Genomic DNA, 25,578 nt, shown 5'->3' with positions numbered 1-25,578 from the left:
CTTAGTCCTGGAAATGGAGTAGGTTTTTAAAAAGTTGTTTTTTCCTCTCGTATCTTTGGCCCCAAAAGACTGTAGTGGGAATGTAGAACTGGACTAGGGTGGCCGCAGCTGCTCTGGAAGAAGGCATGCGGACTTGTCCTGGGTAGCCACTGTTCACACACCGCAGTGGCCGGGCTCATGCACTTCCCTTCCAAAGGGCTTTTTCCTTGAGTAGCTCATATTGGTACCTTGCCTTCTTGTGCACAGGATTCTGCACGCTGAAAGCAGTGACTGAATCACTTCCCTTGTTTCTCACTTGTATATAGCTTGCACGCTTTTGAAAGCTACCCGAAGACACAGTGTGAAAGGAGAAGGGTACAAGGTTGAGGACCAAGGGCCCTTGGATGGTGGTGACCTTAGCAAGAGATACCCATTGATGCTGTCATTAATCAGGTTTATGAATTGTCTTCAGAAATCACTTTAGAGATCGCAGTGTGGAAACTGCCTTTAGGAAAGGACAGGACCGCAGGTGATGATGGAAGGAGTAGAAGTGGGTTGACTCCTTCAGGGAAGGGAGCACCGAGCCCTTCCCAGGGAGCGACAGTCCTTTCTGTGTCCTTTGCCATCTAACTTTAACAGTTAGGTCACTCGCCCTTGTACTGCTAACTCTAGGGTTTGATAGGGCCACGCCCCAGTCTTTATCATAGCTCGCTTAAAGGAATGTGTATGTATAGTGAAGTGTGTATTCTAATAGCAGAGACCGAATTCCTAAGAATCAGCATGTTCTTACGTGATGTAGACCATAAGATAGAACTGTAGGCATACTCCATGTGAGAGAATTCCTTTACTTTTCTTGTGTTATGGGAAAGAATTTGAACACTGGTGCGCAGGCGTGCACTCTCCTGTAAGGCTTGGTTTTGTACAGAACTAAACTCTTGCTCGTATGTGTCCATCAGTTGTGAGACAATGACTGGACAGTTAGGTCCTTTGCCCTTTCTCAGACTGAGTTATCTTCTCCTGTGATGAAACCTCTTTGGCCTCATCAGAAGAAATGAATAAGCCTAAAGAGGAGTGTGTTTCCCGCCTCCAGGTACAAAGAGTTACAGTGAGAGTTGCCCAGTGTCGCCCAGTACCTCAGTTCTCTTTATCTCAGCCCAGGCAGGAATTATGAGTAGCCCGGATATTGGTGCTTACTCCGTCCCCTGGGGATGGAAGGGGATGGGGCCCAGTGCATTTTATGGTGCTTAGTGCAGACTTGCAAATGTTAACATGTTTTTTTTTTCAAGAAACCTTTTTTTTTGCAGGGGTGGGGATTGGGGGTGGCACATGCCTTTAATCCCAGCACTTGGAAGGCAGAGGCTGGCAGATCTCTGTGAGTTCAAGGCCAGCCTGGTTTACAGGATAGAGTTCCAGGACAGCCAGGGCTACACAGAGAGTCCTTGTCTTGGAAAAAACAAAAAAATTTTTTGTTGAAGTTCTTTGGGATTTGGCATTTAGTGCTTTCACTACAGAGTCATTGTGAGTGAAGCTGGGTGACACCTACCGTGTCATTCACTAGTGACAGCCTCAAAAGCAACCAAATGAAAAGCACTCCGATTGGCCCCTCCCATTTGAGCATGAACTTGGGGCAGGCACGTGGTTTCTATTCTGTACGACATCTAGCCTGCTGTGGGTATTCACATTTTAACCGTTAGGTGACTTATGTATTCTTGGTAACTAAACTCAGATATGGCATCTGTATGTAGCCAATGACTTGGTTGAGTCATTGTAAGTGTCTGCTTGGGAGTAGCTTTTAGAAGACAGCACCTCTGATCCAACTTCATTTTACCCCTTTCTCTACCCGGTCCCCATCCCCCCAGCCCTGCAACACCACCTCCAGCCTAAAGGTTTTGCTAGTATGCCATTTGCTGCTTTTGCCTTGTAGACGAAAGGCTCAGGGAGGGTCTCTGATTGCCTTCCCATCTCCCCATACCTGTCTGCGCCAGCTGAGTGCCCTCCCTCCTGCAGTCATCCGCGGCCCACTCCCAGTGCTGAGCTCTGTGGAAGTCATGCCTTTGTCACACTTCACCAATGCTGTTTGCATGACTGCTGTTTGCAGGCCCCTGGCTGCTCCTGCACATATCCAGACACTCTGTGCCTGTGTTCTGTGGTTGTGGAGAGCGGATCCCGTTGGTATTGGTCAGTTATCCTAGTGTCTTGTCTATGGCTGTATTATCCTAACAATATTCTATAATTAAAGGTATAATTTTTAAAGTAAAAAAAATAAAAATGGCATTCCAATGTGTGGCCAAAAATTTCAGATAAAATCTGAAATACCTTGGAAAAGGAATCTAAACACAAAACTACATAGACAAATGCAGCTTCTCGGTAACTGCCTTTATTTGGTGGGCTATGCTGGAGATCTGTGATCAGAGGCTCGCCTCCTATTACAGATGGCTTTCTAAATCAGCATTTGCAGAAAATAGGCAGTTCTTTAAAGAGACATCAAGTTTACTCATATGGTGTCTTCTTTCTCTTTCTGACCTGAGAGCCTAGGTTATGAACCTGCTGGCCACACCCCTGTATTTCTGCAAATCAAAGAATGTGTGGATCCCTGACTTGATTCTCCAGGACAGACATGCTCAGGAGTTAAGGTCATGTGTTTGTGGCTGAAGCCCACCTTTAGTCTTTTATTCAACATGACTGCATCTTGAATAGTTTCTAGATAGCATTATTGGGAATTACCTTCAACACCTTCACAGAAATGTCCTTTCTTAGTCACTGCACTGATCTTCTTTGCTACTGTGCACTATATCATACAGAAATTTACCATACAGTTCTGTGTTCAAAGATATGATTGCTGACTTCTACTGCAGAATGGTATTTTCCCCATTTTTAATTCTGTGTCCAATTTCTTGATAGTTCAGAATTTTGAGTTATTTAAATGCATGATGATTGATTATGGTCTATAAACAAAAGTCAGGATAAGAGAAAATTTTTTTTTTTTAAACATTTTATTTTTTATTTATTTATTTAACTTTTTATTATGTTCATTGGTGTGAAGGTGTCAGATCTCGTGGAACTACATTTTCAGACAGTTGTGAGCTGCCATGTGGGTGCTGGGAATCGAACCCGGGTCCTCTGGAAGAGCAGTCAGTGCTCTTAACCGCTGAGCCATCTCACCAGCCCCAAGAGAAAATTTTAAACTTTGAATATAAAAGTGATGTGTTTACTGTCATTAATAGGTGCCACCAATAAATGATAACAACATGATTGCTCTTTCTGGCCAGCCAAGAATGATCTACAACCTCGTAGAATGAACTTAAGCATGGGTACACCTGAATAGTAAGTATTTATGTTCCAATTATGGCCAATTGCTTTGGTTAAATAGCCAACTATCTTTTATTTATATTTATTTATTTGTTTGTTTGTTTGTTTGTTTTTCGAGACAGTGTTTCTCTTTGGCTTTGAAGCCTGTCCTGGAACTAGCTCTGTAGACCAAGCTGGTCTCGAACTCACAGAGATCCGCCTGCCTCTGCCTCCCGAGTGCTGGGATTAAAGGCATGCACCACCATCGTCCGGCCGCCAACTATCTTTTAAAGACTTACATTTTCAGCTTGTTTCCTGATTATTTGTTTTGTTTTGTACTTTTCCCTCAGTTGAGGAATATTTGGGCTCAGAAATTCTTTAAGAAGAAAGACTGCCAGGCGATGGTGGCGCACGCCTTTCATCCCAGCACTCGGGAGGCAGAGGTGAGTTCGAGACCAGCCTGGTCTACAAGAGCTAGTTCCAGGACAGGCTCCAACACCACAGGGAAACCCTGTCTCAAAAAAAACCAAAAAAAAGAACAAAGACTAAATTAGTTTCCAATACTATCAGTCCTTTATTTCTTTTGGGCAAAGGATGAGTTAAGATGAACTTCGATCAGCCTTTTATACCTTACTGTTATAAATGACATGTTCATGAGGCTGAAAAGAAGGCTCAGCTCTTAGAACATTGGTGACTCATCCAGAGAATCTTTGATACCCAGCACCCATAAGACAGCTCACAACTGTCTGTTCCTCCAGTCACAGGAGAGTAGACACTGTCTTCTGGTCATCACTAGTACCTGAGATACACTTGCTACACTCACTGGTCAAACTCCTACATCTAAGTTGAATTTCATTCCTTTTTAAGGTAACAGGCACATAAAGAAAACCTATTTAAAATATAGAATCAAATACACATCTGTCTTTTCAGTATTTGCCCATTTTGTACCCTAAGAGGCCAGAAGAATGCACCCGATCTCCAGGACCTCCAATTACAGGGAGTTCTATCCAATCAGATATGGTGCTATGAGTCAAACCTGGGTACCCAAGAGGAGCAGTACTCTTGAGACAACTCTCCAGGTCCCACATGTGTCATTATAATTCTTAAGGTAGAGGAGTCACATTGTTCCTTCTGTCTCTTATCACTTGAAGGATAAAGTCCACTATAGATGGTTGTCAAAGATTCAATGGAAGGAATGTGAATGGAATTTGTATATTGCTTCTTATTTTCATTGTTAAGAGACTTCTCTTTATGTGAGGGAATATTTAAAATGTTGGTTGAAATCAGTCTGACTCCAGGCAGATTTTATTAGGAAAACTTCCATAATTTGGGAGTCTTTGTCTTTTGTGATGTTTTTGAGATAGGATATGTCCACATAGCCATTGATGCCAGGTATGCATTATGTGGAACAAGCTGGCATCAAACTCACTGAGATTGGACCCACCCACACTCCTGTGTTCTGTGATTAGAGCCATGCACCTCTATGTTGAGCTGAAATGTTTGTAAAGGACTTATTGAGTAAAAAAAAAAAAACACATAATGAAAGACTTAAAAGGGAACATCATTGTTTTGATAAATAACAATATTTCTTCAAATTGTATTATTTAAATGGCCAAATAATTTCATATGTTCAAAATAATGAGTCATTGTTATTGCATTGTCAATTCCATCCATTTAAAAATGTTTGAAGTGTGCTTTTGTGACTACACCTGCGACATGATGTGCATGTAGCACAGATAGGAAAACTAACAGGGGTCTATGATCTACGTCCACGTTGTGAGTTTTAGTCCTTAAACCTTGGGAGTCATTTGACTGCAAATACACTGAAAGAAACTTCTTTTGGTTTAAAAATTATTTGTGAATGAGATGATGTAGGAGTGTGTATAAGTAACTGATGAAGTCAACAAATATGAAAAAATTCGTAAGAGTATTAGGGTAAACAAGATATAGAAGCCAGGTTATCAGACTTAGAGGCAATGAACTTTAATAAATGATGCAATTTTCTGGCATGTAATTTTGGTTTTGAGAAAGTATAAATACATGTCTTGTTCTCAGAATGAAGAAATTAAAAAAATCTGTGCTGGTAAGAATATTTTCACATGCATAGCAGATTGACTATTCAAATTGTCCCATGGTCCTCTCTTGTTGTATGAAATTGCATTTACAATTTGAAAAGAAAATAAGACTCTACTGTTGTAATATTTCTTCTAATTGAATTTGAGCACCAATGAGATGACTCAGTGGGAAAGGACTCTTATGGGCAAGACTAGAATCCCAACCTCGATTACATGTTGAATTTTTCAGGAAAATGGATGGAGCGAGAAAACATCATTTTGAGAGAGCTAACCCAGACACAGAAGACAATTATCACATGTAGTCAGTCATTAAGTGGATTTTAGTCATAAAGCAAAGAAACCCAGCCTACAAATCACAGTCCCAGAGAACTTAGACAACATGAGGACACTAAAGAGACATACAAAGTTCTAATATACATGTGAATTAGAAAAAGACAAGATCTCCCGAGTAAATTGGGAGGATGGGACCTTGTGAGAGTACTGAAGGGAAGGGAAGAGGCAGGAGGGGAGCAGCAAAAAAATGTAGAGCTCAATAAAGATCAAAAAAATTTACAAGAAAAGAACATTAAGTTATGGTGTCAGATAAACAGATGATTGCTGATTAGACTACGTTATTACATCTATAAAACATGAATGAAAATACTTCTTTAAATACACATAAGGTATTTAACATTTCTTATTATTTATTTTATCAGTCATTTTAATGTGAATACTGTCAAATTCTGTTGAAAAACCACATACATTTGGAGTTCATCATCGACCCTTGGACTTGTATACAGGGGGCAGACATATGAGCATCATGAATTCAAAATAATCCCTGAATTTTTCCTGACATCCAAGCTAGGATTAATAACAAACAAAAGCTGAAGGGAATTTCTGAAAAGATAAAAATCTAAACCAGAAACAACCCAAAACATTTACTCAAAAAGTATGTTCCCACATGGCCTGACACTTCAATAACCAATGGGAAACAAGTATGATGGGTTTACCATTCTATACATTATAGCAAAAAAATACCCATCACTTGGTAAAGGCACAAAAAAAGATGAACAAAATCCATAGAAGTAATATAAAGACTACAAAATAGAATTCACTAAATGGATTTGCCACACATATAGCTCACTTTAGTACATACTTCAAATATTTCAATGTAGAAACCATAATGCAATGATCTCCACCAGTCTTGATTAAACATGGTATGTAATTTACTTCCCTCAAGGTTATGATAAAAATTTTTACTTAAAGCTAGAGAAAACTGTGATTTCTAAAGAAATTAACCAATTGTTGTCATGAATTGAACTTCCTTTTTTCTAAGAGTGTGTTCCTATTTCCAGACTTCAAAAAGATATAAATAGACTAAAAATAGATGAGGCACTAGAGTCATGCCTAGGTGAGAACTAATGTCAGATGTTTGACAGCTTCCTGTAATTTCTTCTGCAATAATATCCAAGGTATTATCTTTATGTGGATACAGAATGCACATTCAAATACACACAAATACACACACATACATCACATAACTACAATGAACAAAACTTTTAAGACAGTTTTTCACTCATGAAAACATTTCTCCTGTAAACATTCATTCATTTCTGTAAAAGAGGAGCTGAGAGTCATCGTACAGCTTACTTACACAATGAATTGGTTCATGTAAAGAAAAAGCAAACTTAGACTTGAAGTAAAAGAAATTAATTCTTCTAAGAAAGCTTTCCAGGCCGGGCAGTGGTGGTGCACAACATTAATCCCAGCACTTGGGAGGCAGAGGCTTTTCTAGGACAGGCCCCAAAGCTACAGAGAAACCCAGTCTCAAAAAACAGAAGAAAAAAAAACAAAAACAAAAAAAGAAGAAAGTTTCCCAGTAGAAATATCTGGTTCTGATCTCCTCTACTCTCAAGGGAATATTTCATAATATATGTCCAATTACTCTGTCATCTTCTGAACTAAGTTCCCAAACAGAGGCATCAATTGTATCTTGGCTCAACTCCAGGAGTTTCTGAAACATTCCAGTAAAAGAGGTATTCACATAAATCTTGAATCAGATTTATTTGAGAAGGAAGAAAACATGAGTATGAATACCTCTGCAAAGTGTGGAAAGGGACAGCTGCATGCTTAATGAGCATAAGGCTCAAATAGGACTTCTTAATAACCGAGAGCAAAGGAGATTTTGATGGTGGGAATTTGCTGGATTTCAATACCTGATCCTGAAAAAGCTCCGGGATGGGCTTGATTTTATGCCGAGGGATTCATTGCTTTTGTGCGCAGTGGACAAGGGTAGAGTTTGTTTTTATGGATCTGATTTGAGAGCCAAATTGTGTTTCTTTACTGGCCCCTTTTAACGTTGGCTGTTTTCAGAGAGATGTTGTTTCTTTAACTACTTCTAGATTCAGAGACAAGGTACTTTCTTTTGGCTCTGGTTTCAGGACCAATGTATGTTTCTTTAAATACCCTTTCTCCAACCAATAATGCTTCATAAAATGTTTGTCCATTAGTTTGCTACTTCAAACTAAAATAATAAGAGGTATCATGATACTTGAACAAATTGTTGACACTATAAAATTCTTTTCTATACAATAACTGTTTTTGTTTAAAGAATAATTTACAATAAGCCCTCAGTTTTTTCCTCAGGTCCTAAGATTATGGTAATATGCACCACAAACTTAATCAGATTGATTACACACAAAAAGTCTTACTCCTATATGAAGCACAAATCATTCTGACACTGATTTTCATAGAGTATCACTACAGTATGATTTTTCTCATGTTTTTAAAGAACACACATATTAAACTCAGGGTTTCTCTATAAGATGTCTTATTTTACATATTTGGAGATGATTGGGAAAAAGGATTCAGGACAGATTTCATTCACATGTATCTCTCCAGTATGTGTTCTTTTATGCAATTGAAGATGATTGTGACATGCAAGTCCTTACCACATTGATGGCATTTATAGGGTTTCTCTCCAGTATGGGTTCTTTTATGATTTTGAAGAGCACAGTTGTGAGCAAAGACCTTACTTCATTGATTACATTTAAAGGATTTCACTCCAGTATGTGTTCTTTTATGCCTTTGAAGATGACTGTGTTGAGCAAAGGCCTTACCACACTGATTACATTCATAGGGTTTTTCTCCAGTATGTGTTCTTTTATGTTTTTGAAGATGACTAAGATATGCAAAGGCCTTACCACACTGATTACATTCATAGGGTTTCTCACCAGTATGTGTTTTTTCATGGTATTGAAGGTGACTATGATGGGCAAAGGCCTTACCACACTGAATACATACATAGGGGTTCTCTCCAGTATGTGTTCTTTTATGCATTTGAAGAGTACCACGGTGAGCAAAGGCCTTACCACACTGATGACATTCATAGGGTTTCTCTCCAGTATGTGTTTTTTTATGACTTTGAAGAGTACTAGGTCGAGCAAAGGCCTTACCACACTGATTACATTCATAGGGTTTCTCCCCAGTATGTGTTCTTTTATGCATTTGAAGAGTACCACGGTGAGCAAAGGCCTTACCACACTGATGACATTCATAGGGTTTCTCTCCAGTATGTGTTTTTTTATGACTTTGAAGAGTACTAGGTCGAGCAAAGGCCTTACCACACTGATTACATTCATAGGGTTTCTCTCCAGTGTGTGTTCTTTTATGCGTTTGAAGATGACTGTGTTGAGCAAAGGCCTTACCACACTGATTACATTCATAGGGTTTCTCTCCAGAATGTGTTCTTTTATGCTCTTGAAGATTACTAAGATATGCAAAGGCCTTACCACACTGATTACATTCATAGGGTTTCTCTCCAGTATGTGTTCTTTTATGGTATTGAAGGTGACGATGATGTGCAAAGGCCTTACCACACTGACTACATTTATAGGGTTTCTCTCCAGTATGTGTTCTTTTATGCATTTGAAGACTACCATGTTGAGCAAAGGCCTTACCACACTGATTACATTCATAGGGTTTCTCTCCAGTATGTGTTCTTTTATGCATTTGAAGAGTACTAGGTCGAGCAAAGGCCTTACCACACTGATGACATTCACAGGGTTTCTCTCCAGTATGTGTTCTTTTATGACTTTGAAGAGTACTAGGTCGAGCAAAGGCCTTACCACACTGATTACATTCATAGGGTTTCTCTCCAGAATGTGTTCTTTTATGACTTTGAAGAGTACTAGGTCGAGCAAAGGCCTTACCACACTGATTACATTCATAGGGTTTCTCTCCAGAATGTGTTCTTTCATGCAATTGAAGGTAATCCAGACGTGCAAAGTATTTACCACACTGACTACATTCATAAGGCTTCTCTCCATTATGTGCTCTTTTATGCATTTGAAGATTACTTTTCTGAGCAAAGGCCTTACCACACTGATTACATTCATAGGGTTTCTCTCCAGTACGTGTTCTTTTATGTGTTTGAAGATTATCCTGACATGCAAAGCATTTACCACATTGAAAACATTCATAGGGTTTCTCTCTAGTATGTGTTCTTTTATTCTTTTGAAGATGACTGTGATCAGCAAAGGCCTTACCAAGCGCATTAAATTTATATGATTTTTCTTCATTATGTGTTCTTTTATGACTTTGATGAGTTTCATAATGAACACAGTCTTTACCATCTTGACTATATTCATAGGGTTTCTCTCCAGTGGGTGTTCTTTCATGCATTTGATGATGACTGTGATAATCAAAGGCTTTACCACATTGCTTAATTTCACAGCATTTTTCTCTGGTATGTGTTTTTTCATTCCTTAGAAGGTGAGTGTCATAAGACAAGGTTTTAGCATAGTGAGAACATACTGAAAATTTCTCTCCAATTTGATTTCTTTCAATCCTGCAAGGATAATTTACACATGTAAAAGCTTTACCACATTCAATATACTGTTGAACCTCAGATCTGTATGAATTAATTTCATAATTTGTTCCAGTTGTAAAAATGAATCAAATATTAATGTCTTATAACTTCATTTAAAATCATGTTTTCTTCTTTCATTAGGAAAAATATTTGTGATGATAATTCCTTTGTGTCATGGTTTACCATTTCATCTATACCTATCTCTATATTTTTCTATGATTTTTTCACATTTTTTAAAAGAAATGCATACACTGAGTGCCTTACGATCTTTACTGCATTCATAAATTTTACTGTGAATCCTTATACATTGACTAAGTGAACTAAGACACTAAGAAGTATTGGCAGACTTAGAACTCATGGGGCTTTTTTTTTAATGTGAAGTTGTTTATGTATTAACAATGATGGTAAAATACCAATTACTGTATACTTGCACTTAATTGAACAAGTATACTCTCCATGGGAACTACAGTTTATCTTCTAATTGTTCTTAATGAGTCGTATGCTACATCTTTCCATATCCATATTCTCATATGCTTGTATCAAGAGTTCACATATGATATACATAGTAAGGAAGAATAGTAAATAAAAGATTTCCACATTGAATCCTCATGGTTTCACTTGCTGTTCCTCATAGACTTGTGGTATAGATATTAAGGTTTCTCCACAACAACTGCCCATTGACCCTTGACTCTAACTGCCACTTTCACTAAACTTAACAAGTCACAAAAAGTCTATGAGTAATCCAAGTCTTACCATGAGCTATTGATTTAGGAGAAAGTTTGCAGCTACACTCATCACTGAAATGTGTATAAAGTTATTGTCATAAGTAGCAAGAAAGAAATGGACTGGCAGATCTACTACATAGCCCTCACGTTGCTATGATTCAAATGGTGATTATCTGTTTAGTCATTGCTTCCTTGACTTTTTCTTTTTCTTTTTTTTTAGTTTTTTTCGAAACACGGTTTCTCTGTGGTTTTGGAGCCCATCCTGGAACTAGCTCTGTAGACCAGGCTGGTCTCAAACTCCCAGAGATCCGCCTGCCTCTGCCTCCCGAGTGCTGTTGACGTTTTCTTAAATGAATGCCTTGCACATGCAATTCACCTATGAGAAATTGAGGAATATGGATTTGTGAGAATTTAATAACCATCAATGCATTTAAAGCTGTGCTTATTTACAATGCTGCTTTTGATTCATTGTTCCAGGACATATTAGAAACTCATCAGAGGCACATTGTTATAAACTTGCACAGGAAAATTACCTTGTAGGTCTTCTAGAGCATTGACTATGTTCTTCAGTGTTACAGACCTCCAAAATGTACCCTGAAATACAGTACCAGAATATGTATGTTATATTATTTAATATTGTACAACAATTAGGTCATTCTCTTTTTTTAATTATTATTATTTTTTTTGTTTTTCGAGACAGGGTTTCTCTGTGGTTTTGAAGTCTGTCCTGGAACTAGCTCTTGTAGACCAGGCTGGTCTCGAACTCACAGAGATCCACCTGCCTCTGCCTCCAGAGTGCTGGAATTAAAGGCGTGTGCCACATCTGCCCAGCTAGCTCATTATCTTAAGTGCACCTAAGAACTATGATTGTGTTACTCATCTCATTTTCTTCTTTCTAAATCAAATTACAGAACAACATTATAAGGCAAGGAAAGGTTGTCTCCATATTTTGAAACATGAAGGAAATTCATTTTTACCTGTAGTAGTGAGGTTCCTGAAGGTCTCCAGCATCACATCTTTGTAGAGATTTTTCTGGGAAGGACTCAGCAAATCCCACTCTTCCTGAGTGAAGTTGATATGTAGATCATCATAGGTCACTGCCTTCAAAAATATACCATACGTGTGTACATGTAAGCATGACAGTGACATCATTGGAAATGCATACTTCTTTGAAAGTACAGTTGTATGATTCTGGTGCTCCCCATTCTTATTCTGTGATATAGTCAGTTACTTTAGAAGTAAATTGAAAATTAGAGTCAATTCTGTCATTTCTATACAATCTGAATGGGATTTCACCTTATAAGAACAATATCTATTAACAGGGTGAGACAAGAAAAAAGATCAACAGTAAATTGTATGCATGAGAAAATTGTATGAAAAATTCCTCATTATAGAAAGAAAAAAAGATACACAAATGGGTGTATTGGTTTATTGTGCCTTTAACCACAACACTGAGAAAACAGAGGTGGGTATATTTGTCTCTGAGTTGAATGCCAGTCAAGTCAATGCAATCAGGTCCAGGAAAAGTGGCAGTACACATTAAGACTCTGTCTCCATTGCAAACCTCAATAAAACAAACAATGGGATAGAAAAACTAACAGGCTTTTATTGAAGTTTCTACAAAGAGTTGTTTTCACTCCAGTTCTGTAGTCTTCTTCCAGACCCTGAAGTACCCTAATATAAACTTCAATACCAATAACATTTTGTAGAAAAAGAACTTCCTGTATAAAACAGTTAAAAGTGGACAGATGAAAACAGTAGAAATATATATGTTGGTCATAAATAATCAACACAGACCTGGAGAGGGGGCAGATTAATTCAGCACTCTTGCTGATCTGGAATGGAGATGGACAAATTTGCCTGTACTTACATGGGGATTATAACTATCCATTTTCCAGGGTAAGGATTTCTGATATTCTTTGATCACTTTCATGGTACATATCCATGCAGGCATATAAAACAGTCATATTGATTTAAAAAAATCAAAGCAAGCATAACAAGCAAGAAGATGTTCATACAGCTGCAATTTAATGACTCAAAATACTCAGGCAGTATTAATGCTATCAATCCATGGGATGGTATCCTGGGAATCAGAGAGATACCCTCTGTCAAATTTTAAAATTCAAGATAAGCATGAAGCTCAGCACAGCAGCATATACTTGACATAAAAAATACCTGCATTCCAGGGCCATCATCCAATAACATCACAACAAATAGAGCGAGGAATGATGCCTCCCTTTACTTTCAGGAATTTAGAGCCACACAATGACTCAGATAAAACAGCAGGTTACCAAACACTTGAGCACTGAATAAGAACTCTTTCTGCTATATCTTATGTGATTTAGAGATTGAGCCCATAATGATGGTAAACACATTTCAGTATAAATAGGAATTTGGCTGATTAATGTCAAGCACAACACAGTAGATATAAATGTCAGGAAATTACTTTAGGGTATTGAAACTCATAGCATACAATGAGGAATTTTATCTAGAAAGGCTTCTCCTGGTAAGGATCCACAGAAAATTGAAATAAAACCAATAAGGAGAGAAAGTTCTTCAAATACATGATATTTTCTGGTGGGTTGTTTATTTAATCAAGTACATTCTGAACCCAGTCACTATTGGTCCATGGTCAACAAATGAAAGAAATCATTTCATCACTTAGAAGATTCACATTTAATGATCCTTAAAGAAGGACTCTTAGAAGAAATGCAATACTAGCTCAGAATTGAGAAATAGATGTTTATTTATTAGGGATAGACTCACAAATCAGAATCCTATGCTCAAACTGAGATCAGAAACCGAATCATGCAGCCAGAAAGAGGCTGGACTCATGCTCTATACTGGCCTATATAAGAGGCCATGCCTTAGTGGTCAGGAAACCACTGGCTGTAAGATTTCCTACAGCGCCTTCTCCTTTTGTTTAAATAAGAGAGTTCTAAGCCCAATACACAATTCTATACTATGAATAAGAACAATATATTCATTAATTATCCTATCCTAACTAGTTTATGTCTTGTATAAAAACTTAGCCAAGTCATGAGAGGAAAGTAACTTCAACTATCTAGTCTTCAACCCCATCGAAGATCCAAGAAGGGAAATAATATTACTTGAGTAAGCAGGAAGTGCAATCAAGCAACTTTCAAAATGTGTAACAAATTACAGAGACAACTGGCTCCCTGGGCAATCATCCAAAGTCTCATTTGCAATGTTGAAGCAACCAACTTTGGCAAAGACCTAGAATAACTGACCGACAACTTAAGGAGGTAGGAAAATTTTAAAAACCATCTTATCCTATCTTGGCAAGATTTAACAATCCTGCTTATCCATTTTGGATATCATGTATCTTGTCAGTAGTTGAGACATGAACATGTCTTTGCCTAAAGGCCAGTTTTGGTAAGAAGAAAACAAGCTCCAAGTGAAGTGACCGGTGTTCAACATTCTCTTGGAAATAGAATGATGCTACTAGGAGCAATTTTGTCTCACTTAAACATAATTCAAAGTTATTTAAATGCCATAATCTACAGCTCTTTGAAGTGGTTGAAGATTACCTATATATGAATATAATCTCTACGTATCTAAAGAACCTGATTATTCCAACTATAAAAACCATAAATGACTATTGATCTATAATTCTTAATACCTATAAACTTAAAAACTAAGGCTCATATTAGAATATTATACAAGGGGACTGGAGAGATGGCTCAGTGGTTAAGAGCATTGCCTGTTCTTCCAAAGGTCCTGGGTTCAATTCCCAGCAACCACATGGTGGTTCACAACCATCTGTAAAGAGGTCTGGTGCCCTCTTCTGGCCTGCAGGCATACACACAGACAGAATATTGTATACATAATAAATAAATAAATATTAGAATATTATACAATAAACAACTGAAACAAATGAGGACAATGACTTCAAAATGTAAACAATGTATAAGTATCTTGATCAGAGGTAGAAATGTATGTTGCAATATGATAAATATATATTAATCCATAAAAATGTTTTTAAGCAGAGGTAGAAGCATGAATGCATACAATATTCAATATAATATCACATTATATTAATATACAATAATCTATACCAATGCAATTGCCTATAAATAATAACTCACAATATTCACTCTATTTACTCACTATTATTATTAGTGTGAGTAAGCTCACACTAATCTATTATCCCATCCAATTTTCCCATTTTTTTTCAAAGTGATCCCTCAGCCTCTAAAATTTTCTCTCCATCTTGCAACCCTATACCAATTATAATCAACCCCTAAATGATATCCCTAATTCTGAGAACAAACTTTGTTGGGAGAGGAGACCTTGTCTTTTAGAATTACTTCCAGCTGTCATGGGGGGGAATTTTCTTTCTATGGGATCCTGTGAAAGTAAAATGATGGTTAAGTTCCAAGATTACTGTCTGGTATAATTGCAAATAGTCTCTGCATATTTGGTAAGGTTTTTCTGAGCTTCCTATTAGGAGGTCTGTCCAGAACATTGTAAAAAGTGCACCATTTCAGCTAACCAAGTTGGAACCACCTTGAGTAGCTGGTTCTCAAAACAGATCTTGTAGTAGCGCTATCATCATCATGACGTCATATCAACCAGGTTGAGTTGATGTTCTGGGGCCCCATCTTCTTCCTGGAAATTTCAAAATTCACTGCAGGAAAATTTATTGTTCATTGTGCAAACCTTCAACATTAATTATATAGACATATACAGACAAATATATTCAGTGACATGGACAATAGAGACAAAAATAGATATAAAGAAAAGTAATTTTTTTCTAAATTCTTTTTTCTTTCTGTCACATGCTCCTGGCATGAGACAGAAACTCTGAATTTTTCTTTTAACGTGTTTGGATTTATAGAGGGACAGAGCCAGTGTCCAACTCCAAAGCCAACTCTATATATTCATAAACATTTATCCACCTACAAAAGGCACCCAAGGTAATGATAGAAAAAAAGTGTAGATTATTGAATCTACTCTTAAAAAAATCAAGAGGCATATATATGTATGATGAGATAAAAGGGTAGATCATTAAAATTAATTTAAAAAGTAACTACTTATTTAAATATTTTACAATGATATAGATATGTATGCTTCCTTTTGATAGTAATTTGATATTATTTTTGTTAAAACATACTGTCTATGATGTTATATATATATACTCAAGATATTTTACCTAAAACAACTAACTTAAACATGTAGTGAAAATGGTTGCCAGGCAGTGGTGGCGCACGCCTTTAATCCCAGCACTCTGGAGGCAGAGGCAGGCAGATCTCTGTGAGTTCGAGACCAGCCTGGTCTACAAGAGCTAGTTTCAGGACAGGCTCCAAAATCAGAGAGAAACCCTGTCTCGAAAAAGCAAAAAAAAAAAAAAAAAAAAAAAAAAAAGAAAAGAAAAGAAAATATTTAGTCCTTGAAAGTTATTATTATTAAAGTACTGCATATTAGTAGTTTGTTACTTATTACAGTTGAAAGTATAATCATATTAGGTATGTTTTAACATTATACAGAATTTTATTATGCCTGCTGTTCTTCTTCCAGGAACCTTGATGGTGGTGAATAACATCTGTGTTAGCCAACAGAAAAAGCAGTTATCTCAAAGTGACCCTTAAACTGTTGTTTCTGACCTCTAATTACTGATCTATCTTCCAACGACAGAAGTCTCATGATATGGATATTCTCTTAGCAAACAAAAGAGATCTCTTGTGATGGCTCTCCCGGCCCTAGTGCTTTCTTCTGGTTTAGATAAATGCTGCTCCACTATTACCCAATCCCAAACAACCTAGAGAAATGATTTGAAGAAAAGTGGGGGAAGCAGGTGGTTGGGGATCCCTGCCTGAGAAGTGGGCTTTTGGGGAGACTGGGAATGAGGATCCTTCAGCTACAGGTTCTGGGATGAGTTGGGGAGTCCCCAGAAGCCAGAAGGAACACTTCAAGGACAGCATCATTGAGGACCCAGAGCTAGAAGGTGATCAAAGCTTCAGGGAGTCAGGGAGATAGAGGAAGAGGATGAGAAATTAAAGGAGCTACAAAATGAGGTAGAGAAGCAGATGAATAAGAATACAACCCCAAAATAAGAGTACAACCCCAGGCAATGCTGGCTCAGTGATCTCATCTCTTGAGGAGAAGATGGAGGCTGATGCCAGTTCCATCTATGTTGGCAATGTGGACTATGGTGCAACAGCAGAAGAGTTGGAAGCTCACTTTCGTGGCTGTGGTTCAGTCAACCATGTTACTAATTTGTCAGTCTGTGACAAATTCAGTGGCCTTGGCAAAGGGTTTGAAGATGTAGAATTCATAGACAAAGAGTCAGTGAGGACTCCCTGGCTTTAGGTGAGTCCCTGTTTAGAATGAGACAAATCAAGATGATTCTCATCACTACAACAGACAGGGGTTTCCCACAAATCCAATACCATGCCCAGACTACTAATTACAACATCTCCCTGTCTTGATTCTACAGTGGTATTAACAGCAGGCCCTGGGATCAAGTCTACAGGGGCCAGGCTAGAGTGATATCATGGTATTCCCCTTACTAAAAAAAGTATTGGAAAAAGAGAGGGGGAAAAAAGAGGAAAGAAGGGAAAAAAGAATGTAAAAAGATAGAAAACAAACGATGACCTCGATGGGAAAAAATCTTTTTAAAAAAGGTATACTGGGGGGCTGAGAGATGGCTCAGAGGTTAAGAGTAATGACTGTTCTTCCAGCGATCCTGAGTTCAATTCCCAGCAACCACATGGTGGCTCACAACCAATTATAATGACATCTGGTGCCCTCTGCTGGCCTGCAGGGCTAAATAAATAAATAAATAAATAAATAAATAAATAAATGAATCTTTAAAAAAAGTTATACTGTGGAAGGGGGAGAATCCCAAAATTAACTGTAGGGACCTGCTCTGGGCAGTAGGAGAGGCCCAGGGAATGGGGCAGGTGTGACATATTTCCTATGGAGATTCAACATGGACACTTCTCAAATGTGCAAACTGTTTCCTGTTTCTCTGCTCCACTTCACTCTCTTTAGGACTGCTCAAGGGTAGGTGGGTACGGGTGGTAGAAGAACTTCTTTTACACAGAGTTCTGGAAGGGCACCAATCTGTTCAGCTTATTTTCTTCCCTCATCTTCTCTCTGTCTTTTGCAGTCCCTGCCTGCTTCTGATTTACCAGGTCTAGGCACACGCCTAGGGCTCCAGCCTCTCCAGTTTTTTTTGGTGAACTATTTTGTTTGCTTTTTTGTTTATTTTTCTGTCTTGAGTGTCTTTCTTTGCAGGTTTTTGTACCAGAAAGAACTCACTCCCAGTGGATTCAGTGTGAATTCTACTTACCTTAGAGGAATACAGTACTTTGTTTTGTGAAGTTTTGCAGTGTTTTTTTTTAATTTATTCATCAGGTGTTCTGGTTTTATTTTATCTTTACATTTTCCCCTTTTATTTAAAAGGAATGGGAAGAAGTGGGAATAAGGAGGTGGGAGCTGGATTTTGTTTATTTTCTTAAACTCATTTAAAAGGGATGGGTTTTTTAAAATAATGTGTCATGGAGAATGTTGTTTATGGAAAACAAAAAAAATGGTTTAAATTTATTTTCTGCTACATGGATGATGGTCCAAGATGTGGATTAAGCTCTATCTACCTGTCCAATACAATGCACACCTGAGAAATCTCTGCAGATCAGAAAATCCTTATTCCCCTGGAAGTAAGCTTCACTGGATCACACCATTGCAGCAAGTGGCAGGATCACAATAAAAGCATTCTGATCATGCATTGCTAGAAGGTCAATATCATCATTTCCTACCAGTTCCTAAACTATTTGTAATCCTTATAACACAAACCTGAAATTGGAATGCAATATTGAGAAATTCTGGAATCTAGACGTTCAGTTTTCTAATCTCTCTTCCCACTGCACACCAAGAGCAGTGTCCACGTGTGTACTCTGGACAATCACGATCATATGCTGAATTTCCAGAGACTCCTCTGCCCCAATAAATTCATATACAGGGAGGCTCAGAGAACACGGGCCACTGCCAACATGAACCACATGGACCAACATAACTACATGCTGGCTCATGATCAGGCGAAGTCACAGCAGAAATGACAGTTCAACAGACCTGAACACCTAACACTCACGATGGTATAGCTTGTGATCTTCCTTCCAACTCCAACTGCAGAGGCAGAATAGAAACATGGAAAGAACCCACACACTGTCTGCTACTAGTATTCCCTATTTCTAACCCTTCCCAGAATTCCTTACTGGTTAGGGCCACGTGGCTGAGCCTCAAAATATTAGCCGCCTCTCTATAGAAGATTCAGATATCAAAAGACTCCAGTTCTGCCCACCCAGCCCAGAAGACAGGGGCCTAGATTTTTTTTTTTTTGGTTTTTCAAGACAGGGTTTCTCTGTGGTTATGGAGCCTGTCCTGGAACTAGCTCTTGTAGACCAGGCTGGCCTCGAACGCACAGAGATCTGCCTGCCTCTGCCTCCCAATTGCTGGGATTAAAGGCGTGTGCCACCACCGCCCAGCCAGGGGCCTAGATTAGAACATTTGTCTTTAGTACACATTATTCCACTCCCCTATAGCACATCCTATTCTTCATCCAAAGCACAGGGTCCTTTGTGTGCACATTGCCTTGCACACTCACTTTCCAGTGCAGCCATTCCATTCCCTCAGAGATGGGAAATCCTGAAGACAAACACAGGTCACAGTTATAAAGGAATCACTGTTCCTGTGTAACTGTGGTTACTTTGTAACTGTTGTTAAACAAAAACAGACCATGAATTAAAAAACAATCAGGATATGTTACGGCTTGGAGTGAGCAAAGACAATGTGGACATGATGAAGTTTTAATCTCAAAAATTATTTTGAAAACTTGAAACACACTGTATGGTCATGTGCTCCAGAGACGAAGGATTTGTATTAGAGCACAATAAATATTTCTCATGTATTTTCCCTAAATATGAAGATCGTATTCCAGAAAAGTAATGGTCCTGTTAAGCAGGGACACAACATTTTACCCAGATCATCTATTTTGGATAACTACTGTAAATATCACACATTAGGTTTCAAGATAAGGTCAGTCCATATCCAGATTGCCATTGTCTGTGGACTGCAAACAATGGTCAATCAGGATAATAATACAGCATCACAATTGACTACCTGATTCCACATAAGTAATCTCAGTCGAAAGAGGAAAGCTCTCACCCTCAGGCTAACCTCTCACTTCCTGTACTGTGTCTCCACCAGCTTCAAAGTTGGTCAATGAGTTCAATTCTTATAACAATCCCTCTATATTTCTATGTTCCCAGTAAAAGTCAGAAAGATCAACAGACACTCATTAACTGCTCTATTTTTCTTTCTATCTGACTAGTGAAGGACAAACCTGGAAGGAATTGCAGGACTGTCGTCCCAGAACTGGGCAGCAGAGGCAGAATTAGGTGTTCAAAATAATTCTCAATTTTTTTTTTCGAGACAGGGTTTCTCTGTAGATTTGGTGACTGTCTTGGAACTAGCTCTTGTAGACCAGGCTGGCCTCGAAGTCCCAGAGATCTGCCTGCCTCTGCCTCCTGAGGGCTGGGATTAAAGGTGTGCGCCACCACCGCCCAGCAAAATAATTCTCAATTACACAGCATGAGGCAAGCCTAAAATATAGGAGACATTGATCTACATAGAAATCTACATAACTGGAAAGAAATGAAATGAAACTATTAATGACTTAGAAACAATGGATAACAGAAACAAATAGAGATAAGAGCAGCAATACACTTAAAGAAAGTGTTTGAGCAGGGCAGTGGTGGCGCATAATTCTATAAAAAATGGAGTAAAGACCTAAACAGAGAACTCAACAGAGGAATCTAAAATGGCTGAAAGACACTTAAGGAAATATTCAATATCCTTAGTCATCAGAGAAATGCAAATCAAAACAACTCTGAGATTATAACTGACACCTGAATATATGGCTAAGATCAAAAATACTGATGACAACTTATGCTGGAGAGGTTGTGGGGAAAAGGGAACATTTCTGCATTGCTGGTATGAATGCAAGCTGGTACAGCCCCTTCAGATGTCAGGGTGGCAATTTCTCAGAAAATTAGGAAACTACCTTTCTCAAGACCAAGAAATACCACTTTGGGGTATATATCCAAAGGATGCTCAATCGTGCCACAAGGACATGTGCTCAACTATGTTCATAGCAGCTTTGTTTGTCCTAGCCAGAACCTGGAAACAACCTAAATGCTGCTCAGCTGAAGAATGGATAAGAAAAATGTGGTACATTTACACCATGGAGTGCTACACAGCAGAAAAAATAATGACATCTTGAAACTTGCAGGGAAATGGATAGAACTTGCAAACATTATTTTGCATGAGGTAACCCAGACCCAAAAGACAATTATCACATGTACTCACTCATAAGTGGTTTTAAAGCACAAAGCAAAGAAAGCTAGCCTACAGACTGCAAATCCCAGATCTTAGACAAAAATGAGGATGCTAAGAGAGACTTACAGAGCTCTAATCTACATGGGAAGTATAAAGTATAAAAAGACAAGATCTCCTGAGTAAACTGAGTGCATGTGGACCGTGGGAGGGGTTGAATAGGGGAGTGGAGAGGCAGGGAGTGAAGAAAAGAAAATTGTAGAGCTCAATAAATACCAATAAAAAAATAGATCATATCTGCAAGGGATAGTTATCTAATTGCAAATTCAATGTTTCTTCACTCAAGATAACCTTCCTAATCTGGACACCCACACAATCTGGTCTGTGTTCATTCACATGACATTAATTTACACATGCTGGGCAATTACAAACCACTCCTGCTACCACAGTCAGGCCCTTTTACATAGTGGTGGCTCCAACAGCTGATTGCCTATGCTGTGCCCCCTGCAGTGCACACAATAATCTATTCTTCCTATTGTGATCTGAGGACAGAAGAAATGCTCCATATGCAAATCCTTTTCCTGCGACTGCATTAGGCAGTCAACTACACGCCTTGAATGCATTATTTTACTTCACTGGGTTTTTTTTATTTTGATACAAGGTATCTCTGTAGCTTTGGTGACTGTCCTGGAACTAGCTCTTATAGACCAGCCAGGCTTCAAACTCACAGAGATCTGCATGCATCTGCCTCCCAAGTGCTTGGATTAAAGGCATGCATCACCACTGCCCAGCAAATACATAATTTTAATACTGTGAATTGGTACAGTCATTTAAGAACTTTGAAGGAGTAATATAGAGGACACTCAAGGTTGCCCAGGAAAGCAACAAAGAGGGACCAAAGCCACCTGAGTCAACATAACAGAAGTTGTCTCAGAAGCAATATTTCTATCGGGACAGAAATGCAGCTCTTCTAGAATTAATATGTCTTCCCTCTGAGAAATCACATCACACACTTAGGAGATTAATAAAGAAAGTATCTTTAATGATGTTATGCCTTGATCTCTGTCCAATGCTCAAGGGACAGAAGTTAGATAGATTGTGCATTCAATATATACTGTTAGTCATAAGTATCCCATAGGATAATGGTCCAGATTATACTCTGAACAATTGAAATAGAAACAGGCAACTTGCCAGTCTAAATATATAGGCAAAAATATTCTCAGAATATTTTCTTAAGTATGCCCGTGACCTGTTACAGCAGGTCATTCTTCACTGACAGGGTTCTAAGGTGAAGATCACAAGGGAGGAGAAAGACTGGACTGGACAAGTAAAAGATAAAAAAGATAGGGTGGGGAGGTGTTGCAGAAGATACGTCCCAGCCAAGTAAGCTTCTTAAGAAAAATAGCATCTTAGCTGAGCAGTGGTGGGGCATGCCTTTAATTCCTGCCAGCAGATCTCTGTGAGTTCAAGGCCAGCCTAGTCTATAAAAGCTTGTTCCAGGATGGGCTCCAAAGCTACAGAGAAACTTGAAAAACCAAAAAAAAAAATGAAAAAAGAAAAATAGCAACTTGTCAGGTGGTGGTGGCCTATACTTTTAATCCCAACACAGGAAGAAGAACCCTGTGCCTCTCTGTGAGTTCAAAGCCAGCCTGGACTATTACTTCCTAGGGGGAAATGAAGGAATTACATGAAGTCAGCAGAAACTATGATACAATGAGACAAATTTAGGGAGAGGCTAGTCCAACAATTCTACACAAAGAGTATACAGGTTATTTCGAAATCTTTGCTACGTCCAGAATGGCCTTGTTACTGAGAACCATAGCTCCATATGGTGGGAAAGGTTGAGTTGTCAAGATCTGAAGCAACCCCTCCACAAAGGCCTGGGCACCAAACCATTATGGGCTCTCCAATACACAGTCCTGTGATGGAGGAAGATCATTGGCTAATGAAGGAACTGCCTTGGCCCATTTTATTGGTTGAAAGATAGGTGGGAGGAGTAGGCAGAACAGGACGCTGGGAGGAAGAGGAAGTGAGGTCAGTCTAGACAGCTCTCCTCTCGGGAGCAGATGCCTGAGAGACACAATGCCCTGCTCCCGGGATGAAGCTCCGACCCAGGATGGACATAGGCTAGTATCTTCCTGGTAAGTGCACCTTGGGGTGCCATACACAGATGATTAGAAATGGGCTAAATTAATATGTGAGAATTAGCCTAGAAGAGAATGGGCCAAGCAGTGTTTAAATGAATACAGTTTGTGTGTTGTTATTTCGGGCATAAGCTAGCTGAGCAGGCGGCTGGGGTGCTGGGAACGCAGCCCCGCCGCCCTTATTACTACAGTCCTGGTTTTAGAGAAAGAGCTCTGTTTTAGTATCAATACATCAGATCCTTAGGGAAACTCACAGGCTTATGTACCAGGCTGTTGCTAGGTCAGCAAGAATGTCCCTCCTCCCTGCCTGAGGTCCTAAAGGAAAGCCTTGATTGCTCAGGCTAGTCCTTCACACAACACTGTTTTACATTTCAAATATATGTCACCGGTAATATTGGTCTTCTGACAGAACTATGCCTCTCTCAAAAAGAAAACTGGAACTTTATGGCATGCCAGGTCTTAAGGTTGGTTGTGACCTGTAATGTCTCCTTGAGCAGCTTGTTAACAGGTCTATTCTTTGATATTTGGGTGGGTCTAGTAATTTTTTTTTATTTTTCAAGACAGAGTTTCTCTGTATCTTTGGAGCCTGTCCTGGAACTCACTCTTGTAGATCAGGCTGCCCTTGAACTCATAGAAATCCACCGGCCTCTGCCTCAAGCGTATTGGAATTAAAGGTGTGCACCACCACCACCCAGCAGTGACTTTTTATTTTTAACTCAGTGATGGCTTCTTTGAAATGGTTTGGAGTCAAATATCTGGACAATCCCGATAAACAATGTATACCCAGGTATTCTAATCTCTACCAGCCCTCATTAGCATAGACTCACAGTTTGGGTGTTTTAGACGCATTTCTCCCTCTGATAAATTCTACTGTGTGAGAGTTAAATAATTTTTAAGCATTGGTAAATCTATTGTATCACCAATTCTACTCTTCTCCATTATGACACAGTAGTGGAGAGCTACACGACATGTAAGATGCCTTTGATAACATCCACAAATTTAAATATAAATTCAAATTATAGTTAAAGCTTAAATGCAAAGTGCTCGATATCGAGAAGATACTGGAGAAACGAGGCTTCCCTGAGTTTGGCAACTTGTTTCCATGAATGCAGGAAACGTGTTGAAGTTGACTAGGAAGGTGTTTTTACACGCAGCTTTCCACTCCCAAGACTCAAATGAGATGAAGCCACAGAGCAAAGTTATTCAGAGGCCTGCCCCTAGGTCCAGGAGTTAGCAGGGCCCATGAGGGACTTCACAATACAGGCAATATGGCGGCAGGTTCCCACCCAGGCCCATGGAGTTCACACCATAGTGTTTTCCGCACCTCACCCTCTGCTCCTCCCCATCAGGAGACATCATTCCCTCACTCACCATGTTGTGCTTCTCCATTTTCCCAAAGTTCTCAGCTCATCATCTCCCTGCAACAGCAACTGCACCCGAGAACAGGAATCCACTGGCTCCAGCTCCTCTTCAAAGCCAAGACTGAAGGCGGCTGCCAGGAAGAGACCTGCACTGCTTCTGACTGGCAGGTCATCTGGAGTGCTGATTGGCTAGTGAGTCCTGAGTGGCTAGAGCCCCGCCCATATAGGGTACAGTGTGCTTAAAGAGACAGAATACTAGCTCCTGTCCATTCCATTCACCCCAAGAGAGAACTTTCCAGATCTGAGAATACATGCATTTTAATAGCACTGGCCCCTGGCTACTAAAGCAATCAATGTCATCTTCTTGCACTCCTAGCAACTTTCCCTTTTTCTTCTAGCATTCTGTGTGACTTATACGGTGCACTGTGCTAGGTGGGTGGAGCAATTTCCTGTCTCACAGATGTAAGGATGCCTAGAATACTAACAACTAAAGAGAGTTTTAAAGTTACAAAATGAAATATTTGTTCTGTGGTCAGGACCTCTCCCACAGCATATTTAGGTGGGATCCTAGAGGCGAAACACATGGCTCCCAGTTTGCATGGGCTCCCCCGTCCTGATTCCCTGATTCCCAACATGGGATCAACCACTAGAGGGTGCTGTACTTAATAAAATGATGGATATTTTGATTTGTTTTCATTTCACCTAATTGAACTTCTATGTGCTAGCAGAGCTGCGCAATCTTAGGATTTTTTCTTACCAAGAAGGAAGCACAAAACACACAAGAAACACTCTTAGGAG

At 39.1% G+C, this 25,578-nt stretch overlaps 2 pseudogenes; one reads left to right on the top strand and one right to left on the bottom strand.

The window, feature by feature from the left end:
- Positions 1 to 8,204: 8,204 nt before the first annotated feature.
- Positions 8,205 to 12,849, bottom strand: LOC121434585 (annotated as a pseudogene).
- A 3,962-nt stretch (positions 12,850 to 16,811) lies between these two features.
- On the top strand, positions 16,812 to 17,452 carry LOC121434584 (annotated as a pseudogene).
- The last annotated feature ends 8,126 nt before the right edge of the window (positions 17,453 to 25,578 follow it).

Source organism: Microtus oregoni, unplaced genomic scaffold (assembly GCF_018167655.1).
Source record: "Microtus oregoni isolate MIOR12 unplaced genomic scaffold, Mior012 000044F_000, whole genome shotgun sequence".
Taxonomy (NCBI): Eukaryota; Metazoa; Chordata; class Mammalia; order Rodentia; family Cricetidae; genus Microtus; species Microtus oregoni.
The sequence above is the reverse complement of the archived record's forward strand: the minus strand, read 5'-3'. Positions and strand labels throughout refer to the sequence as shown.